Consider the following 20,332-nt stretch of genomic DNA (forward strand, 5'->3'; position numbering starts at 1 on the left):
TTGGTATACAAATTCCTACTGTCTGTGGGGCATTAAGACTGTAGGTTAGGTACATTAGCAAGGATGCAGTCACTCAACAAATATTTATGAAGCCCCACTCCGTGAGCCAGGCTCTGGGGATGAGCAAAGACAGTACCATTCCTAGCTCTCCTTATGATCTAGGGGGAGACAGACACTAATGAAAAATTACGCACAAATGGTAATAAGGCACCACGGTGCAGCTGTGACGAGTGCCAGGCAGGAGACTCATGGTGCCATGAGTACTTAGATGGACACGGTGCGGGGACTGAGGCAGGGGTCAGGAAGGTTTGCCTCAGAAGGGGGTGCTTGAGCTGAGATCAAGATCTGAAGGGAGGAGAGTTCCAGGCTGAGGAAACAGCTTGTGCAAAGGCCCTGTGGCTCGAGGGAGGACAGCACCAGTGAGAATTTGTGAGGCTGGTGTGGCTGGTGCGGGGAGTGTGAGGAGTTCTGTAGCTAAAGGAAAGTGGGAGAAGCACAGTGTTGGGCATATAAGCACTTGCCGCGCATCTGTGAATGAACGGAAGTTCATGTAACAAGATGGATAAGTTGCCCTGGTGAGGTTCAGGCTACTCCCAAAGGGAGGGAGAACTGTGGGATGTGTTTGTCCCCAGGATGCTGTGGCTGGGACTGAGGCTGAGATTGGGGTGGCCTCCGTGGACAGTGGAGTTGGCTGTGTCTTCCTTGCCTCCATTTCTGGTTTCCCAGATGGGGATCATCTGAACATTCCCGTGGTCGGGGATAAAGGCTCAGACCCTCCTTGCACACACCTGGCAGGAGAAGCGGCACCCCACCTCGTGCCTGGGGCCCTTCAGCTGTCAGTCTCCCACACTCCACACACTGCAGTGAGCGCTCAAGGCCTCAGCCTCTCAGCCAGCACCGTTAGCCCGGTTCCATAGCCAGGCGCGTGGCAAACAAGAAGTCGCATTGCTCACTAGTTTATTTATCTGCAGCAGCAAGGAAGGGCCAAGGGCCCAGATGTCTTTGATTCTTCAGCTTGGGTTGGAACTGAAAATACATACACTTGAATTGGTAGCTTCTTTCCTGTAGTGCAGTCAGAGCAGGACTGGGTGAATGGCTCCCTATCCCAACGCAGCCACAGGGCTACCTCTGCTGCCGTCAAACCCCACGTCCCAAGACAAGGCTCTGAAAGTAGTTTCATTCCCTGCAGCATCCCTGCGACCCCGAAAGGCCTGCCAACAGAAGACGCCTGTAGTGTCTACAAATCACTCATGCAGGCTACACGGAAAACAAACCCAAATCTAAAGTAACGGGATAAATGATATTTTATTAATGCTGAGCAAAGCTCTACATCTAAAAACTCTGGGTGAGAAAAATCTAAGAATTCATTTTTTTCCAGCATTAGATATCCAGGAGACGCTGTACTAGTGAGGCAAGTAGAACATGTTCCCCTCACTTGGCTTTGAGCAGACAACGAACAGGCGGTGGAGTGTGCTTGTGAACTGGACAGAACCATGTTACCTTTTGTCCAGTTGTGTTGGGTTAATGTGCTGAGAAATGGGTCTTTCTCCACAGAGGACATTAGTTAATATGAAAATCTAATAATAATGTTCACACGAACAAAAAAGATTCTTGACATCTGATCCAGTGCAGCAAATATTTATGGTGTCCTCAACATGCAAGACATTTAGGGGTCAGACTCCACCCTCCAGGAGCTCCACCCTAAGACACAAGACCCCCCAGGAGCTGTCATTTGCGGTGGCCACATGGAGCTGAAAATAGGCGAGGGTAGCCTGATAAAATTTTTTTTCCCCCTTACTTGGGAAAACAGTCATAAAGATATAAAACTGAAATCGCATTTAGTTGTACTGATGGTTAATACATTTTCTCATAGGGGGAGGGTGTGAAGATTTCATGAGATGTGGACTGTCTCAGAGAATGTTCCAAAGCATTCTCTGATAAGATGGGGTCCTAGGGAGGGGTGCAGGCCGAGCTCATAGGGCCAGAGGCGGCCAGCAAGTGCACCCCCAGCCGCTGATGTTTCAGATCCCCTCTCAGGGCCGTGTGCAAGGTGCACTAAGAGGAATGTTCGGGTCTCGTCTTCACGCAGCCGCTGATTTGTTTTCTGTCTCATTTTAGTTTCTTTCATACTTTTAGTTACACAAATACACATGGCCTCAGTTGCCAAGACGCAAAAGCATGGTGACAAACGTCACCATCATCTCACCACACAGATCACTGTGGATATTTCGGTGTCCACCCCTCCAGACTGTTGAATAGAAAAGGGAATTACCCCATCTGCACCATTTTACAACCCGCTTTGCTTTTCTGATGCTGATTTTCCATCCTATTCAGTCTCCTTACCCTCTGGGCCCTGTTGTTCCCACCTACCAGATAAGCTGATTGTATAATTTCCTGTCATTCACTCCTTTCTCACCCATACCTACCCATCCACCCATCCACCCGTCCATCCATCCATCCATCCATCCATCCTGCACTTGAACTGGCATGGTTCCAGGCGCTGAGGAGACTAGTGAACAGCGTCTCTGCCCTGATGGCTCTCAGAGTTCAGTGAGAGAAAGGAAAACCGAAATTAACGCTGTGCGGTCTGTAGGAAGAGCTTAGAGGAGGAACAGAGGAGGGACGGGCAGTGAGCAGGGTGGATGCTGTTTCAGCACTTTACACACCTCACCCCTCGCCCTCACAGCTCAGCAGGGTCACGTTGTCATCCTCGCCTTACAGGTTCGTAGCTGAGGCTCAGAAAGGTTCCGTACTTGCTCAAGGTCACACAGCCACTAACGTGAGCTGAAACTCAGACCTCTTGCGTCCAAACCTGTGCGCTTGCCGCGGCCGCAAGCCCCGCTGCTCCCTGTACTTCCTGGATGAGGGTGTGCTCTTCAGAATCGGAGGCGGTGTGCCACCTGGGTACTGAATGCCAGATCGCCGGCACGGCTAGTGGAGAGAAAATGTCCTTGGCAGAGACGCTGGCAGGGCAGAGAGCTTTCTTTGGCTTGGGAACTGGGAGCCGCCTTAAGCATATAACGCTTAAGGAAATACGGGAGGAGGGATTTGGTAAGGGGCTGGGGTGGGGGAGAGGTCGCCCCCTACCTCGTGAACACTCAGTTACCTGCAGGGGTGCGTGGATAAGTTGATAGCCACGTTACGGGCGATGTGATCCTGATCTTTCCTGAGATCGCAGTGTTTGAACCAAGACCCTGTTGTTGTAGAAATCAGATCCAGATCCGAAGGAGGAAGACAAATCATCTGTGTTCCTTCCCTGACACATACTTGCATTTTATAGTAGCGGAGGCTGAGACCCAGGGCGGCTCAGCAACTTTCCCAGGGCAGCCCCTGGCTCAGGCTTTTCCGGTGCCCACCGCCCCTCCACCAGCCCCTTGCTCTTTCCGGAGCGGGAGGGCTGTCGGCACCTTCCTTCCTTCGCCTCCCACCTCCAGTGTCTCCAGTTCTTGGAGCAGCACTAATGTCCCGCTAATGGTTTTAATGGTTCTCCCGGCAGCGTGTGAAGTGGTGCGCTGCCCCATTGTTTAAACCCACGTGACTGAGGCTCTCGATTCCTTAACGTCTGCCTCCCTCTCCTCGGCAGCTCTCGCCCGGCCCTGAGTTTTCCCTGGATCCTGGAGGTTGGGGGAGGAGGGCAGGCTTCCCCCCTCCCCCACACACAAGTGGGGCCTGCAGGGTGGGGGTGGGGGGGGTCTCCAGGCCAGCGGGAAGCAGCACTGTTCTCAGCCAGGACTCCAGCCCGCCCACCAGAGACCCTGGAGTCCGGCTGACGGTACCAGTTCCGGCGCCTACCGGCTGTGTGACTCCGGGCAAACCGTTTCACCCCTCCGCGCTCCTTTTTCCTCACGTTACTTGAGAATAATAACAATACAGCCACGTCACTGAGTTATTCCAAGAGTTGAATGACACAAAGCAGCCATAGTGCTTAGCACCGTGCCGGACACCTCAGAAGCACAGAGGAAATCTCAGTGACCTCTGCTATTGTTGGTGGTAATGTTATTATGCAGCCTCGGCTTAATAGACACAGTGAATGACCTTGTCCGAGAGAGCAGCGCCGCAAAGATGAGTAAGACAGCGTAGCTGGTCTCAAGGAGCTCTTCTTAGTAGAGGGGACAAGACAGCAGCCAGGGAACTGTGATCCAAGACAAGAAAACAGAAACAAGAGGGGACGAGGAGCCTGCCAGGCGGTTCAGGGGACACTCGCTTATTTTAAAATGAGATCTGGACCAGCAAAGAGGGCCCAGGTGAGGGAAGCTGAGGGGTAACAGCTCTAGGAGAACCTGGGCTGGGGAAGAACAGAGCCAGTTTGGGGAAAGGAGGAGAAGGAAGAAGAGGCGGTGGAGGGGACTCAGAGCATGCACCTCTTGCAAGCAAGGCCACGAGAGAGCCCTTTCCTCAGTCAGCACTCGGGAGCCAGGCAAGGATTTGGGGCAGGAAATGAGCACATTCCAAGTGTGAAACTTTCTCAGGCTTGCATCTTCCTTAGAGAAGAAGGAAACAAGTCCACTCTGAAAAGCTCTCCACATTCACTTCTTTCTTTTTCTTTTTTTTTGCGGTACGCGGGCCTCTCACTGCTGTGGCCTCTCCCGCTGCGGAGCACAGGCTCCGGACGCGCAGGCTCAGCGGCCATGGCTCACGGGCCCAGCCGCTCCGCGGCACGTGGGATCCTCCCGAACCGGGGCACGAACCCGCGTCGCCTGCATCGGTAGGCAGACCCTCAACCACTGCGCCACCAGGGAAGCCCCACTTTTTTCTTAATTGTGGTAAAATATATGTAAAATTTTCCATTTTAATCATTTTTAAGTGTACAGTTCTGTGGCATTAAGTACCTTCACAGTGTTGTGCAATCATTACCACTATTTCCAAAAGTTTTTCATCACCCCAAACCGAAACTTTGTAACCATTAAGCAATAATTCCCCGTTCCCCCCACCTCCAGCCCCTGGTAACCACTGTTTTACTTTCTGTCTCTATAAATTGGACCATCTAGCTACCTCATATAAGTGGAATCACATATTTGTCCTTCTGTGTCTGGTTTATTTCACTCAGCATGTTTCCAGGGTTCATCCACGTTGTAGCATGTGTCAAAACTGCATTCCTTTTTATGGCTGGATAATATTCCATTGTACGGATAGACCGCATTGTTTTTATCCATTCGTCCGTTGATGGACATTTGGGTTGTTTCCACTTTTTGGCTAGCCACATTCACTTTTTAATATTTTAGACCAGGTTATGGGATAGGGAGGGATTAAAACAGGGATCTGCTCCTTCTCTCTCTGAGTCCTTACCCCTCTTTGTGGCTTGCTTTTCACATGGACATTCTCAACCTCCTTCCTGCTCAAAAGGGCCCCCCAAAATGGGCAGACCTAAAGAGGAAGCACAGTTGATGGGTTACAGTGAGAGCCTGTCACTTACTTAAACAGTGCCTGACTCACAGGACTTTTACCTGTGGAGAACCTGTGAGTACTGACTCTGACACCCAGGTTTAAGAGCTTGATAGCAATGGTAATCTCCTCCTTCCCCTTCCTCAGGCTGCCCTGAAGCCCAGGCAGGGTGTGAGCTCAGGGGAGAAATAGCAGAATGGAAACTTTGCCATGTCCAAGGATTTAATGGTATCTTAAGGAAGCAGCAGTTCTGATGTGTGTGTGTGTGTGTGTGTGTTTTAATAGTGAAAACTTTTATATTTAGAATTAGCCAGCTGGACTCAGTTTAGATGATCCCAATTTTGTTGGCAACATCCAAAGCATCATAGTCGGGGCCAGCTGAACACAGGGCTTCTTCTCTCCATCAGGCCTGATCAGGGTGTTGACCTTGGCCACACCAGTGTCATAGAGCTTCTTCACAGCCTGTTTAGTGTGGTACTTATTGGCCTTGACATCCACAATGAACACAAGTGTGTTGTTATCCTCTATCTTCTTCATGGCTATCTTGGTGGTGAGGGGAAACTTGATGATGGCATAGTGGTCAAGCTTGTTTCTCCTAGGGGTGCTCTTCTGAGGCTATTTGGGCTGCCTCCTGAGCTGCAGTATTTTGGGCCATCAGAAGGTGGGTGACGTCCAGATTTTCTTTTTTCTGTGGCTATGGGTGACTTTCAACACTGCTTTCTTGGCCTTCAAAGCCTTTCCCTTGGCTCCGGCTTTGGGAGGGGCAGGGGCTTCCTTCTTTGCCTTCGGTGCCATCATCGTGAAAAGGCCAATGTGTTCTTGAAAATTAAACAGTAATATTCGTGGAATAGAAACAGAATGTAGAACTTCTAAATGACTAGAGAACAATAAAAGAACCAAAGAAAACTTGATCAGTCCAGCAAGAGTAATTAAAAGAGGGAATAAAAGAAGAAGTAACCAAAAAGAGATATAATAAATGGAAAAGATAGGTAAACTAACAGGAACAAGATGAAACACTAGTAAATCACAATAAACATAAATGGGTTAAATTCTACTACAAAGAGTGAAAAAGGCTCAGATGAGGTTTTTTGGGTTTTTTTTTTAAACTTTTTTTTTTTTTTTTTTTTTTTTTTGCGGTATGCGGGCCTTTCACTGTTGTGGCCTCTCCAGTTGCAGAGCACAGTCATCCAGACACGCAGGCTCAGCAGCCATGGCTCACGGGCCCAGCCACTCCGCGGCATGTGGGATCTTCCCGGACCAGGGCTCGAACCCGCGTCCCCTGCGTTGGCAGGCGGACTCCCAACCACTGCGCCACCAGGGAAGCCCCAGATGAGGTTTTTTAATGATAAAATCCATTTGGTATTTATAAAAGACTTTTCAGATGACACAAAAAGGAAGATTAAAACATAAGAAAGAGAGGGCAGCACTATTAGTGTCAAACAAGTTCAAGGCAAACATGTTCAAGGCAAAAAAAGCATTAAATAGGGCAAAGTGAGATATTTTGTTGATCAAAAGCACAGTTTCCCAGTAAGATTTCAGAGCCTCTTGACTTTGGAGGTCTACCCTTGGGGAGGTTGAGGGCTCTTGACCTCAGCAGTCTGCCCTGAGGGGGCGTCAAGGAGGGCAGTAGGTCTTAAGAACATAAAGAGTAACTTGGACTTCACTGTGAGAGGCAGCATCTTTCTTTCTTCCCTCCTTCCTTCCTTCCTTCCTTCCTTCCTTCCTTCCTTCCTTCCTTCCTTTCTTTCCATCTTTCTTTCTTTCCCAAACGCTCATGTTTTATCCCTTTTTCTTGTGAGGATCTTTTATAATCCCAGCATGTAAGCAAAACGTAAATATACTCTGGGCCTTTACTGGTCCCTGGACGTATCAGGGGAGTAGAAGGGGCAAGGGGTGGAGGCAGCACCTTTCTTTCACATCCCTCAGCATCTACCCATCATCAGTCTCTTCACCTTTGCAATTTTTGCTACTATCTTTCTGTAGCTACTTCTCTAAACCAGTATTTGTACTTTGAGCATCAGCGTTTGCTCTCTGGAAATGTGCATGGAGCAATATGAGGGGCGGACTCCATGGAACTTGTGAGAATGTGCGGTCTGCAGCCTTAGCTGCCTGAATTTTAGTCCCTCTCCTCCTCTCCCCACTGGGCTCACCCATTGAGGTCTGCTGGGGCCACTTTCTCAGTTCCCAGCCTCCTTCCCTTCTTTCCAACTCCAGGCCTTCCTGGTCCTCTGCTGGCTTCCTTCTCACGTTCCATTTCTTGCCTCCCTCCACTCAGACACCCCCCAAAGGCCTCTGGGATCAGCCCGCCTTATGTAGCTGAGTGAAGGGGGCCCAGCTTGCCTCCATGAGAGCCCAAGAAAGGCCTGAAATGCCACTGGCCCCATTATCAAGATCTGAGAAGCTGTAGCACAAACCTTTTCCCATCTCAGTAAATCCCTGGCACTGTAGAAGGTTTGTACTGTGATAAGAAAAACAAAAAGCCACTGAAATACTGACCTTGACCGAGGCTGCTGTTTGGATTTCTCCAGGCAAAGAATGATCCTTGGCACATTTCTGCTGTGAGAAGATGTGCAGGTGGGGTAGCTGATCTCAGGTCCTGCCCCGTGCCCCTCAGGCCCCCCCGCATCACCCCAGGGCAGCTAACCCTCAGAAACAGCTTCTCAAGTGTTCATGTTTTTTGTTTATTTGTATTCATTTTTATTTTTATCAATAAAAAATACATATCTTAAAAGTCATATAGAAAAACAGCAGATCCTGTCCCAGCCTCCCCACTTCAATTTCTACCCTTCAGAGACAGCCTCCATCCTTTCTTATCTTTTAGCTGTCTCTTCTGGTATTTATCCCCTGTTTGTACATAACATGTGCTCGTGCTGCTGGTTCTTGACTTTTCAGTTTGGGCTGTTTTGGTTACTGTTGTTTAATTTCCTGCTGGAGGAGATAAGTATGTACACTATTACACCCTCTCATAAACACATGTATTATTTCTCCTTCTTCCATCCCTCAGTATTATTTATACCTCCCTAGTTAGGTAAATTATTATATTTCTATTATAATGGCTGTATAGGTTGTTCATAGCTGAGCCAATCAGCACACTGTGATTACGTTTTCTTTCTTTTGATTCCCCAGAGTTAGCCATTGCCTCTTTTTTTCCAGCCTTAGCCCTCCATCTTTTGAGCTTGCTTATGGTGTGTGTGTGTGTGTGTGTGTCATTTTTATTTTTCTGTACTCAGAATTTATCAGTTTTTTTCTTTAATAGCTTCTGCATTGGAGTCTTAAGAAAAACCTAACTCCACTCTGCCTCCGTGTTCTCTTTTAGTATTTTCATGTTTTTAGAACAGTTTTAGATTTAGAGAAAAATTGAGAAGCTAGTGCAGAATTCCCACATTATCCACCCCCACACAGTTTTCCCTATTTTTTTTTTTTTTTGGCGGTACGCGGGCCTCTCACTGTTGTGGCCTCTCCCGTTGCGGAGCACAGGCTCCGGACGCGCAGGCTCAGCGGCCATGGCTCACGGGCCCAGCCGCTCCGCGGCATGTGGGATCTTCCTGGACCGGGGCACCCACCCGTGTCCCCTGCATTAGCAGGCGGACTCTCAACCACTGCGCCACCAGGGAAGCCCATCCCCTATTATTAATATCTTACATTAGTATGATACATTTGTTACAATTAGTGAACCAATACTGATACATTATTAACTAAAGTTTATATATTATTTAGATTTCCTTAGTTTTTACCTAATGTCCTTTTTCTGTTCCACAGTCCTATCTGGGATATACTATTAACATTTACTTGTCACATCTCCTTAGGCTCCTCTTGGCTGTGATAGTTTCTCAGCCTTTTCTTGGTTTCGATGACCTTGATAGTTTTAAAGCATACTGGTCAAGTATTTTGTAGAATTTTGGAATTTCTCTGATGTTTTTCTCAATATAAAACTGGGGTTATGGGTTATTAGGAGGAAGACCACAGACACAGTGCCATTTAAAAAAAATTTTATCGAAGTATAGTTGGTTTACAATGTTGTGTTTAATTTCAGCAGACTCAGTTATACATATACACACACACACACATATATATATTCTTTTCATATTCTTTTCCATTATGGTTTGTCACAGGATACTGAATATAGTTCCCTGTGCTATACAGTAGGACCTTGTTGTTTATCCATCCTGTATACAATAGTTTGCCTCTGTCAATGCCCAACTCAGAGTGCCATTTTTACCACATCGTATCAAGTATACCTACTGTCACCATGACTCATGACCGTTGATGTTGCCTTGGCCACACCGGCTGACATAATGTTTGTCAGGTGTCATCACTGTACACTTTGGAAGGAAGTCACCATGTGCAGCCCACACCTAAGCAGTGGCGTTTATAATTTCCCTCCTTGAGGGTAAAGTGTCCACATACATTATTTGGAATTCTTTTGCATGGGAGGTTTGTCTCTCCTTCCTCATTTATAAATCTATTCAATCATTTACTTATATGGCTATTTATTCTGTACTTGGGGTTATAACTCAGTACTGCTGTATCTATTTTGATGCTCCAGCTGTTCTGGCTTTGGCCACCGGGAGCTCTTTCAGCTGGCTCCTGTGCTCTTTTGACATACCCCCATTGAAGTTTTTTGTTGGTTTGTTTTTTGAAGGATTTTATTTTGTTTTAGTGTTTCTTTACTACAAGATGCTCCAGGCTCGTCTTGTATATATTCTACCCCAATCCTAGAATCAGCCATATCTTCCTTATATTATAGAATCATATTAAAAACCAAGATCTGGGCACTAAGTGTACTTATTGCTACTGGGGTGTCCTTTCTTTTAGACCCTCTCAGATGACAGAGCAAAAACATCTATGTGTTTTCATTTTTCATATTTGATCTTTGATCCATTTGGAGCTCATCCTAGTATATTCTGAGATACAGGTCCTGCTTTACCCTTTTGTGTCAACATCATTTATTAAGGAATCTATTTTCTTCCCACTGATCTGAGATGCCACCTTTATAATTTACTAAATTTCCATCTGAAACAGAGTGTACTTCTATTCAGTCCACCGGTTTCTTTGTCTGTTCATGTACCAACTACACACTGTTTTAAGTATTGAGACTAATATGTCTTAATATCTAATACATGTAATTAATATATCTTACTACGTAGCAGGAATGGTTCCCCTCCTTGTTGTCCTTATTTTTTAAAGTTTCCTTGGCTTGAAAAAAGAAGTATTTGAAAAAAAAAAGTTTAATGCCTTAAAAAATTTCATACTCCGTTCTTGGTGAGGGAAAGATACTGAGGCACCATTGATCCATCCACGTGAACATGAAGCTGAAACACTTTGATTGCAGGCCTTTCTGTTCACCCAGCAGACCGGGTGGGCCGTGAGCCAGGAGCATCACACTTCCGTGCTGGAATCTGGGGGCTATAAATATTGACAGCCCAGCGTTCCCATCCTCCTAAAGATGGTGACAGGCAAAATAGGGCATCGCTGAAACTTGAGACGGAAAGTTTTCTGGGAAACCTCTTTTTTTTTTTTTTTGTGGTACGCGGGCCTCTCACTGTTGTGGCCCCTCCCGTTGCGGAGCACAGCCTCCGGACGTGCAGGCTCAGTGGCCATGGCTCACGGGCCATGGCTCACGGGCCCAGCTGCTCCGCTGCATGTGGGATCTTCCCAGCCTGGGACACGAACCTGCGTCCCCTGCATCGGTAGGCGGACTCTCAACCACTGCGCCACCAGGGAAGCCAGAAACCTCTTTTTTGAGAAGACAAAAAGGGAAGTGAAAAACCCATTGTCAAACATCTTTGTTACAGGGCATTGTTTTAGTGATCAATATATTTCACTGACAGTCCTCGGTGCTTTGAAGAAACTTGCTACAGTTTCCAAATACTTGAAGAAAGTGAGCATTACGGCTGTTTTCGCCAGGGCAGCCTGGGTTCAGGACGTCCGTGTCTCTCTTCTTTCCTCCTGCTTCCCTGAAGCTGTGTGGGAAAGAAGCAGAAAACGACCAACATCCTGTCTCCAAAGCCAGTTGCCTGATGCAGTTAGTAGATACCCCAAACCTAAACAACTCATTGTCCCCGTCCGCTCCAAAAGTCTCAGCCCCCTTCCAGGCTACCAAATCCACCCCCATGCTTGCAAGGATGCTGACGCAGCCTTTCAGCTTCATTATCTGGGGGGGAAAATGCATGCAGTGCCCATAATTTACTGGTGCAGGCAGGAGAGCTGCCTGGTGCCCGGAGCAGAATCCTGCATGTGGGGCTGGCCTGAAGATGCTTTATCTGTGTCAAGGGAAAAGGCGGGGGCAAGGTCAGGAGCCGCTACCTGGGCCTCCGTCCATGGGAGCAGCTCTGTCTTCTCAGACCTCTGACTGAGAACCGCCCCTCAAGGCACCCAGGTAGCTGACTCCCTGCTCTGTCTCTAAGGACCCAACAGGAAAGGAGGTGTCTCTCCCCAGCTGGGCCAGGAAGGAGCAGCTCAAACCAGATGGTCACTGAACCAATGGCCGACCTTGTGCCCCACCCCCCTCCGACTCTGGGTCCAGCCTGACTGAGACCCAGAGGGGCCTTGTTGTCTCATGGCCACGTCCTGTTGTTGTTTTTAACAATGGAACTCCTGACCCCAGTTCTTGGATATCCCCCAGTTCGAGGGGGATATCTTGGGCGGGGCGCTTGCTCCCGCCCTCCCTGTTTTTTGTCACATGTTTTTGAGGGCGAAACCCCTGGTGGCTTTGTGGAGACTTCTGCTCAAGGCGCCGCAATGCGGGCTGCTTGGCTCCGGGGCGGAGGGGGCCGAGCATTTATGGGTTGTGGCTTTTCCACAGCTTCTTGACTCCCCCGACCTTGGCAGCCTGATGGCTCCTTCTTCTCAGGTGGGGCCCAGACGGGTCCCGGCCCCCAGCAAAGAGCTGCTCCAGGAGACCTGACCCCACTTGGTGGCTGGGTGGGCCAGGGCTTTGTAACCAGACATGGAAAATGCAGGAGGGGTTCAGACGCTTCAGCAGCTGATGTCTGGAGATCAATTAGAGATAATGGCTCTGGGTGGACTCGAAGAAGCATGGCCAGGATTTTTCCTGGTTGTGATTGTGTTTACCTCATTAACCGGCCTTTTTCTTTTTCTTTTTTTCTTTTTTTTTTTTTTTGAGGGTAGCACAGCAGTGTCACACTGTTTGTGCTGCCTGCCTTGTTTTACTCATACGGGGACCAGGCATCGACCCACGGGGGGCTGGGAGCTCCCCAACCTCCACTCAGACGGAGGAGGCAAAGGCCCACGCTTCTGCTCACAGCCCTCCAGACCCTTGCCCTCCCTGCGACCCTCTGTGTGTATAGTTTTTAAAAAATCTCCTCCTTCATTCATTCAACAATCATTTAAGTTCCTTCAACTTCCCAGACGCTGTTCTGAGACAGACAAGGAGCCCGCTCTCTGGGAGTTCACAGGCCATAGAGATGATAAACAAGACAAGAAAGAAAAAAAGATATGCAAAAGTGAGATGCTTAGGGCGGAGAATTAAAATAGAGACCATCGATAGACTTCGCCTCTGCGTGAGAAGGCCTCTCTGAAAAGATGGCATCCAGGCTGAGACCCAATTGATAGGAGGTGGCCCGCCCTATAGAGGAAAGGCTTTCCAGGTGGAGCAGACAGTGAGTGCAAAGGCCCTAGGCTGGGAACAGCAAGGGGACTAGGACAGGGGAGTGAGGGGCAGATGTGCTTGGGAGAAGCCCGAGCAGCCTGCAGAGGACGGTGCTCTCTCGCCCACCTGTCGTGTGCACGTGGAACCTCAAGGCGCACCTTCCTCTTCCAGAGGAGGGCAGGGGCTTAACTGGAGGTGACAGCAAGTGGAGATGAGCGGCCAAGAGAGCCCATCGGCTCCGACCCTAGGTGTGGCCCTGCCCCGCACCAGCTGCCTAACTTTCACTTCTCCAAGCTGCAGCTTCCCTGTTACTGGAACAGCACGTTTGGGCCAGACTTCAGTGGTTTTCAAAATTTGCTTTTGGACAGAGGAACCCCTTTCTTCAAGGAAACTCTTCTGGGGAGGAAGTTAGTATGTCAAGGGTCAGCAGGAGGCAGGCATGTCGCTGGGAAAGGGGCCCAGAGCTCTGCCCACCTGCCCTTCCTGCCCCCAGCCAGCCCACCTCCAGCCTTCAGCAGTAAATAACAGGGCCTGGATAGCCCTGAGCTTTGGGCTGGGGTGCTGCAGTCAGGCGGGAGAGGGGCTCAGCCCAGCATGACCACAGGCAGCCCGGCCCCAGGCTGGCCGCTCCCCTCTCTCCTGCAGCTTCCTCCTCAGTAGACGTGAGTGACAGAGCCTATGCCTTGCCAGCCCCATGGTTGCTGGGAGGCTTGGATGTTTGGAACAGCTCCAAGTGCCTCAAGAAAAAATAGGATAGAAACAGAAGATCCTCTTTACCTGGAACACTGCTGTGGCTCGGGAAGTGCCCGGGCACACCTGTGCAGAGCCTGGCACCTTTCCCTCTGCAGAGTCCTCCCCCACCCTGCACCGCAGTAGCCACAGCAGGTGCCCTGACACAACCCCCCTCCTCAGTCTCTTTAAGGAGCTGACACTCTAGGGAAAAGGCCACATGGGTCTGGGGTCCTTACTGTCCAGTCCATCCATAAACAGGAGCCCTGTGAATCAGACAGGGATGCTTTTGACGACAGGTCTAAAAACCCAGCTGGCTCTATAACAAAACATGAAGGTTTTTTACACCTGAAATAGGAAGAGTGGTGGCGCAGCTGTTGGTGTTGATGTCAGCCATGTTGGGTTGGTGTCTCTGTGATGTTATTGACCTTTTCCTCACACTTGCAAGTTGGCTGCTATTGCTCCAGCCATCTTGTCCACATTCAGGGTGAGAGGAAGATGGGAAGGGGTGGCGTAGGCTTAGTCCCGCAAAGCAAAAGCTTTCCCAGAGAGTTGCCAATACACTTTCGTTAACATCTCATTGGCCAGGGTCACATGGCCACTTCCAGCTGCGGGGGTGCAGGTTGGGGGTGGGGGCTGGGAAAGAAAAAATTTCACTTCCCACCTTCTGTAGTTCAGACAAGGGAGAGAGAAATGTTGAGTCTAGCTATCAGGTAAGTTAGTCCACAGTGTCTGCCATGGCCTGGGCACCATCATTTGAGCTTGACAATGCCTTTGGGTGTTAAGTTGCCACAGGCTTGGGCAGGGGGAAGAATAGTAAGGGAGGGACTTCCCTGGCCATCCAGTGGTTAAAAGTTCGCCTTCCAATGCAGGGGCTGCAGGTCCGACCCCTGGTCGGGGAGCTAAGATCTCATATGCCTCACAACCAAAAAACCAACATGTAAAACAGAAGCGATATTGTACCAAGTTCAATAAAGTCTTTAAAAAATGGTCCACATCAAAAGAAAAAAAAGAATAGTGAGGAAAGGAAACAGAGTGGAAGCAGGGAGGAAGGGAAGAGAGGAGGGGGTGGCAGGGAGGGGAGCAGGAACCATCTTTCGAGGCCTTCTGTGTGCTGGGTCCCTTACAGACAACATGGGGAAACTGAGGCTCGGTGTCAGAGAGCTCAGGTAACTCACCCAAAGTGCGTGAGAGGCAGAGCCTGTTCCCTCCCACGTTAACGCTGCTATTTCCCAACGGATGGGTGGGGAGGTGGGGGGGAGAAGGGAAAGGAGAAAGAAGGTGATGGTGAGGTTAGGGCCAGGCCAAGGGCCCCTGCACCAGCAGCTTCATGGGCACAGGCCTGGGTCTGCTTATCTCACCACCACAGTCCCTCACCTGGGTCAGGCCTTGGCACACAGTAGGGGCTCAAGAAATGTTTGTTGACTGATGTCTGTATCATTAATTACTTATCTTTCACATCATCATCATTAACAATAACTAGGGTTTGGGCAGGTGTTCTGTGTCAGGCATCAGTCCAGCGCCCTGCAGGCATCCCTGCATTTAAGCGCACAGCAGTCTTCAGAAACAAGCTTCTATTATTGTGCCCCCATTTCAGAGATGAAAAAACTGAGGCTTGGAGAAGTTAAGTCTCCTGCCTGAGATCACACTGAGGAAGGGCCTGAATGCAAGCAAAACATGTCCCCTGCTCTACGCCCACCTTAGATGCTGACCGTCAAACACAGGACGCCAGCCACCAGCAAGGCCTCTGTGCGGCAACTCTGGCCCCAAAGCCTGGGCTGCTACCCGTCCCCCCACACAACCCCCACCTGCAGCCTCCGTCACGGAGGGACCACCTGCCCCAGTTTCCCAGCGTCTCGCTCAGCTCGCAGAGGGGCCCTGCCTCTCCTCCAATCACCGGCTGAGGAGCAGCCGGAGTTGCCTCCCAGGAGACTCCCAGGCCCAGCCGCCCTCAGGGGCTGCACGGAGAAGCTGGGGTTCCAGGCAGGGGCTGACCACCTCGGAGCAGCCTCAACCCCGGGGGAAACCTCTGCCCACCCAGCCCCAGACTCGCTCTAGAGGGTTCCTCTCTCTGCTCTGCTGGAGGTCGGTGAAGCACAGTGCCCCGCGGTACGTCTCAGCAGCCCCACCTGGGCAGGGCCCACCATGCACCCTGGAGACCAGCTCACCCTGCTTCAAACCCCAGCACGTCCACTAGCTTTTAGCTCTGTGACTGTGGGCATGTCCCCTGGTCTCTGAGCTGTTGGGGGACTCGATGGGTCATTTAATCTCCCTCCCACAGCCACTATCTTCGTGTGCAAAGTGGTAGTTAAATCACCCTTGGTATTTGGCTGGTCAAATAGGGTAACATATCCTACCACCCAGCACGGGTGCCTGGTAGTGTATGAGTCGCCATAATGGATCACACCAAGCTCTAAGCTGCTCAGCTATGGTAACTGGCCTCAGCTTTTTTTCCCTTTTTCATACTTTTATGGAAGTATAACACGCATACAGAAAAGAACACGTATCATTAAGTGGACAGCTCAGTAAATTTTTACAAACTGAATCCACCTCTTGTGACCAGTTCTCACATCAAAAAACAGAACTTTGTCAGCACCACAAAGACCCTTTGAGCCCCCACTCTGGTCACTAACCTTTGGCAAGGGTGACCACTCTCCTGACCTCTGATACCACAGATTGCTTCTGCCTGTTCTACTATGGCCTGTGTGTGCTCTTTTGCCCACAAGCATGAGTTCGTGAGAGTCCTTGTGTTGGGGCCTGCACCACTAGTTTGTTCCTTTCCATTGCTGAGCAGTATTCCACAGTGTAGGGCTGCTATGACCATCCTGGTGTGTTTGGGGACCATCTGTACTCGTTTTTGTTGTGTGCACCCCCAGGAGCAGTAGTGCCAGGTTGCAGCTGGCCTTGGCTTTTTGGCCAAGCCTCTCCAACGGTGCCAGGAAAGAAGGGAGAGAGGAGGTAGGTGCCCTCTCTGGGGAGCTCCAAAGTGTGGTCTGCATTAAGGGGGGTGTGCTTAATTCAGAGCTCTGTTGCAGACATCAGGGCTGTGCTGGGCAGTGGGCAGGATGGGGTCCTGAGTGATGCAGTGGTAGGTCCCTACTGTGTGCAGGATGCTACCAGGGACTCTGCCACCTGAGACCCTGTCCCAGCCCCTGAGAGCTCATGGTCCAGTTGGGGAGATGAGGTATAGCCGAGGAAATGGGAAGTACTACAAGTGCATTAAGTGATATAAGACTGACGGAGACCTGCCACCAGAGCCAGCTGGGTGGTCTGTGAGATTGATGCTCTGAGTTCAGAGGGGCCTAGATCCGGCAGGGGTGGAGGATGTCTTTGTTAATGGCCCAGAGTATATTTCTACCTAGTGAACGCCCATGCATTCTTCAATGCCCAACTTAAATGTCACCTCCTCAGTGGAGCCCTCCAGGATCCACTATGTCCTTCTCACATAACTAGGCACTTCCTTCCTAGCAGGTCCCACAACTGTCAAGTACAAACCGAATATATATCCTGTGACTAAAACCTTTGTGGTCATTTGATTAATCTCTCTCTCTCCTGCTAGCCTGCAGGCTACAGGTGGGAAGACCTGTATCTGTGTTGTTCATTGTTGTGTCACCCATACTAATCATGGTGCCTGGCATGTGGTAGGGGGTCTATACATATTTGTGGAAAAAACGTGTGTCTGGAAGCATGCATGATCAAAGGCTTGAAGGGGGTCACACATGGGCAGTTGAGGGACAGCAGTTGTGAGTCTGAAGCAGAGTTCACAGTTTGGAACAGAAGGCTGTAAGGCCAGCAGGGCTGTGGAAGCCCTTAAACACTGGGCCAGAGAGCTCTAACTTGATTCTGCCAGTGACTGGGAGCCATTGAAGGTTTTGGAGTAAGAGAGATTAATTGATGACATTTTAAAGCAACACATTTCTGAAAAGGCAATTGATGAAGTTGTAATTTTTACCTTTTGTCATGGTTGTTAGGAAAGTGTATTTCAACAAGTCAGACTCTTAGTGATACGCATCATGGGAAATTTATCTGAATAGAGAAGGAGTGAGGAAACGGCATGGGACAGTTTCTCCTAGATTTTAACAAAGGTGTCAAACCAACTATGAGGTTGCAGCCAGCTGGGCAAAAATCAGTGAATGTGAAGAATAAATGGATAAGCTGAGTTACTACCCAACCTGCAGATCAGGTATTTTGAATCCAGGCATGTGTGAAGCCCTGGAGCTTCTACCCCCGCTCTTCTTCCTACCGAGATGCCCTCTCCACTTGCCACCTGTCACATTCCTCCCGCCTTCTTTGGTTCAGAGTAGATGTCACCTCTTCCAGGAACCACCCCCCAACAGCCCCTCAGTCAGAAACGCGCCCCCCCCTCACCGTTTGCCATAATTGTGCTGCACCTAGAGCCTTCCCTGCTGTGGCAAGAGTTTGTCTTTATTATGCTGCGGGCAGGGACAGTTCATGGCAGGTAGAGGTGAGTGCTGGCCCTACCAGATATTAAAATATATTCCAGAGCCATGCTATTGGGACAGGAATTGACAGATCAGTAGAATAGGCAATTCCAAAAATAAGGGGAAATTAGTATACCATAAAGACGGCACTTCCAATCAGTGGATAAAGATGAGTTATTTAAAAGATGGTATTGGGGGCTTCCCTGGTGGTGCAGTGGTTAAGAATCCGCCTGCCAATGCAGGGGACACGGGTTTGAGCCTTGGTCCGGGAAGATCCCACGTGCCGCAGAGCAACTAAGCCCGTGCGCCACAACTACTGAGCCTGCGACCTAGAGCCCGCAAGCCACAACTGCTGAGCCTGCGTGCCACAACTGCTGAATCCTGCACACCTAGAGCCCGTGCTCCACAACAAGAGAAGCCACTGCAATGAGAAGCCCGCACACCATAATGAAGAGCAGCCCCCATGAGTAGCAACGAAGACCCAACACAGCCAAAAAAAAAAAAAAAAAAAAAGATGGTATTGGGACAACTAGGATAGGCATTAAAAAACAAAATAAGCTAGATCTTCACCTCACTTCTTATATGGAGAGAAATTACAGATAGAATAAAGATTTAACTCTAATGAAGCTATAAATGCTCTAGAAGAAAATATGGGTGAATTACATTTATAATTTTAGAGTGGAAAAAGAAAAACCTTTGTTTTGACGTGAAATCCTAAAGCCCTAAAGGAAAAAAAAAAACCTAATGAGACAATATAAAAAAAAAAAAAGTAAAATTTTCATGTGGCAAAAAATCCCATCATAAATAAAAAGACAACAAAAGGAAAACATGTTTGCAAAATATACGACAAAAGATGAATTCCCTTCCTTTCTAAACAGTTCTCACCAAAAAAACAAGCCACCAACTCAAGTAAAGGGCAAAGAATATGAATAGATTGTTTAAAAAAAGGAAAAGAATTACAAGTGACCAGTAAACACACGATACACATAAATATAGGCTCACATTCCCAAATGAAGAGGGCAGAGAGAGACACCATTTTTCACTTCTCAGATTGACAGAGATAAAGGAGGTTGCTAGTACTAAGCGCTGACAAGCGTGTAGTGAAATGACAACTACCAGATGCTGCTGGCTGCTGAGGAAACTGGTACAGCGTTTGTGGAGAGGGTTCTGACCAGCACTGTGAAAATGTAGACTCCTGATGAGGACGATAAAAGCTACCATTTACCGAGTACTCCCTCTGGGGAAAAGAGCAAGCTGTATTTTATGACCTAAGCTCAGAAGTCATAGAGCCTCATTTCCACAGCCCTATCCATTGTGCCAGGGGACCGAGGGTGTGACACCAGGAGGGGGAAGGATCATCGGGAGAGCTGGGAGGCGGGACACCACAGTTTCTGATGTCAAAGGGGACATTTTGGTGTCGAATACATTAAACACACTATCTTCTTATCTGCTTTGTAGATGAGGAAACTGGTGCCCAAGGACACTTGTTTGGTGTCAGAGCCAGAACTGGAACCAGTCCCATTTGACTAGACTCTAGTCCACCTCCTCAGTGGTCTCCCGGATGCCACTCCTGCTTCCTTATAATTTCATCTCCTCTGATCTAAAAACATAATTTAGATGGCATGATTTCCTTGCTCTTAGAATAAAATCCACACACCTCACGGTGGTGTCCAAGGCTCTGAGTGCTTGGCCCTGCATGCCCTCTCACCCCTACCTCCTCCCACCCTCCCCCACACTCTAAATACACTGGTAGCTTTCAAGCCCTCAAACATGCCGAGTCCCTTCTCACCTCAGGGCCTTTGCACCAGCTGTTTCCTCTGCCTGCAAGACTGTGCCCCCAAGTCTTCACCCAGCTGTCAGCTTCCAGCATCCTGGGGTCAGAGCACATGTGGGCTTACTCCTGAGAGGGGCCTTCCCTGACCACTCAGCCCAGAGCCCACCTTATCTCCACCCTCAACCCCTGTCTCCCCTCCACCCCTCACCGCCCCCATCCTCTGCGTCTCCTTCACCCCATCACCACCTCCCTCTTTGTCTCTGGGATCCAACCAAGATTCAAACTTTGCATTTCATTGTTTTTTCTCATTAGTCTCGTGATTAAAAGAACAGTCAAACTAATGACAGTGAATCTTTTGAAGTGTCCGGGATACTTGTGTTATGGAGTCTCTCT

The 20,332-nt window shown here is 49.2% G+C and overlaps 1 protein-coding gene and 1 pseudogene across 3 annotated transcripts in view; one reads left to right on the plus strand and one right to left on the minus strand.

The window, feature by feature from the left end:
* NOL4L (nucleolar protein 4 like) overlaps positions 1-20,332 on the plus strand; it is a 130,265-nt gene that overhangs the window by 68,745 nt on the left and 41,188 nt on the right. The gene's annotated exons all lie outside the window — the stretch shown is intronic.
* Positions 5,708-6,177, minus strand: LOC101271521 (60S ribosomal protein L23a-like; annotated as a pseudogene).

The sequence above is a fragment of the Orcinus orca genome, chromosome 16 (genome assembly GCF_937001465.1).
Source record: "Orcinus orca chromosome 16, mOrcOrc1.1, whole genome shotgun sequence".
In the NCBI taxonomy this organism is placed as follows: domain Eukaryota; kingdom Metazoa; phylum Chordata; class Mammalia; order Artiodactyla; family Delphinidae; genus Orcinus; species Orcinus orca.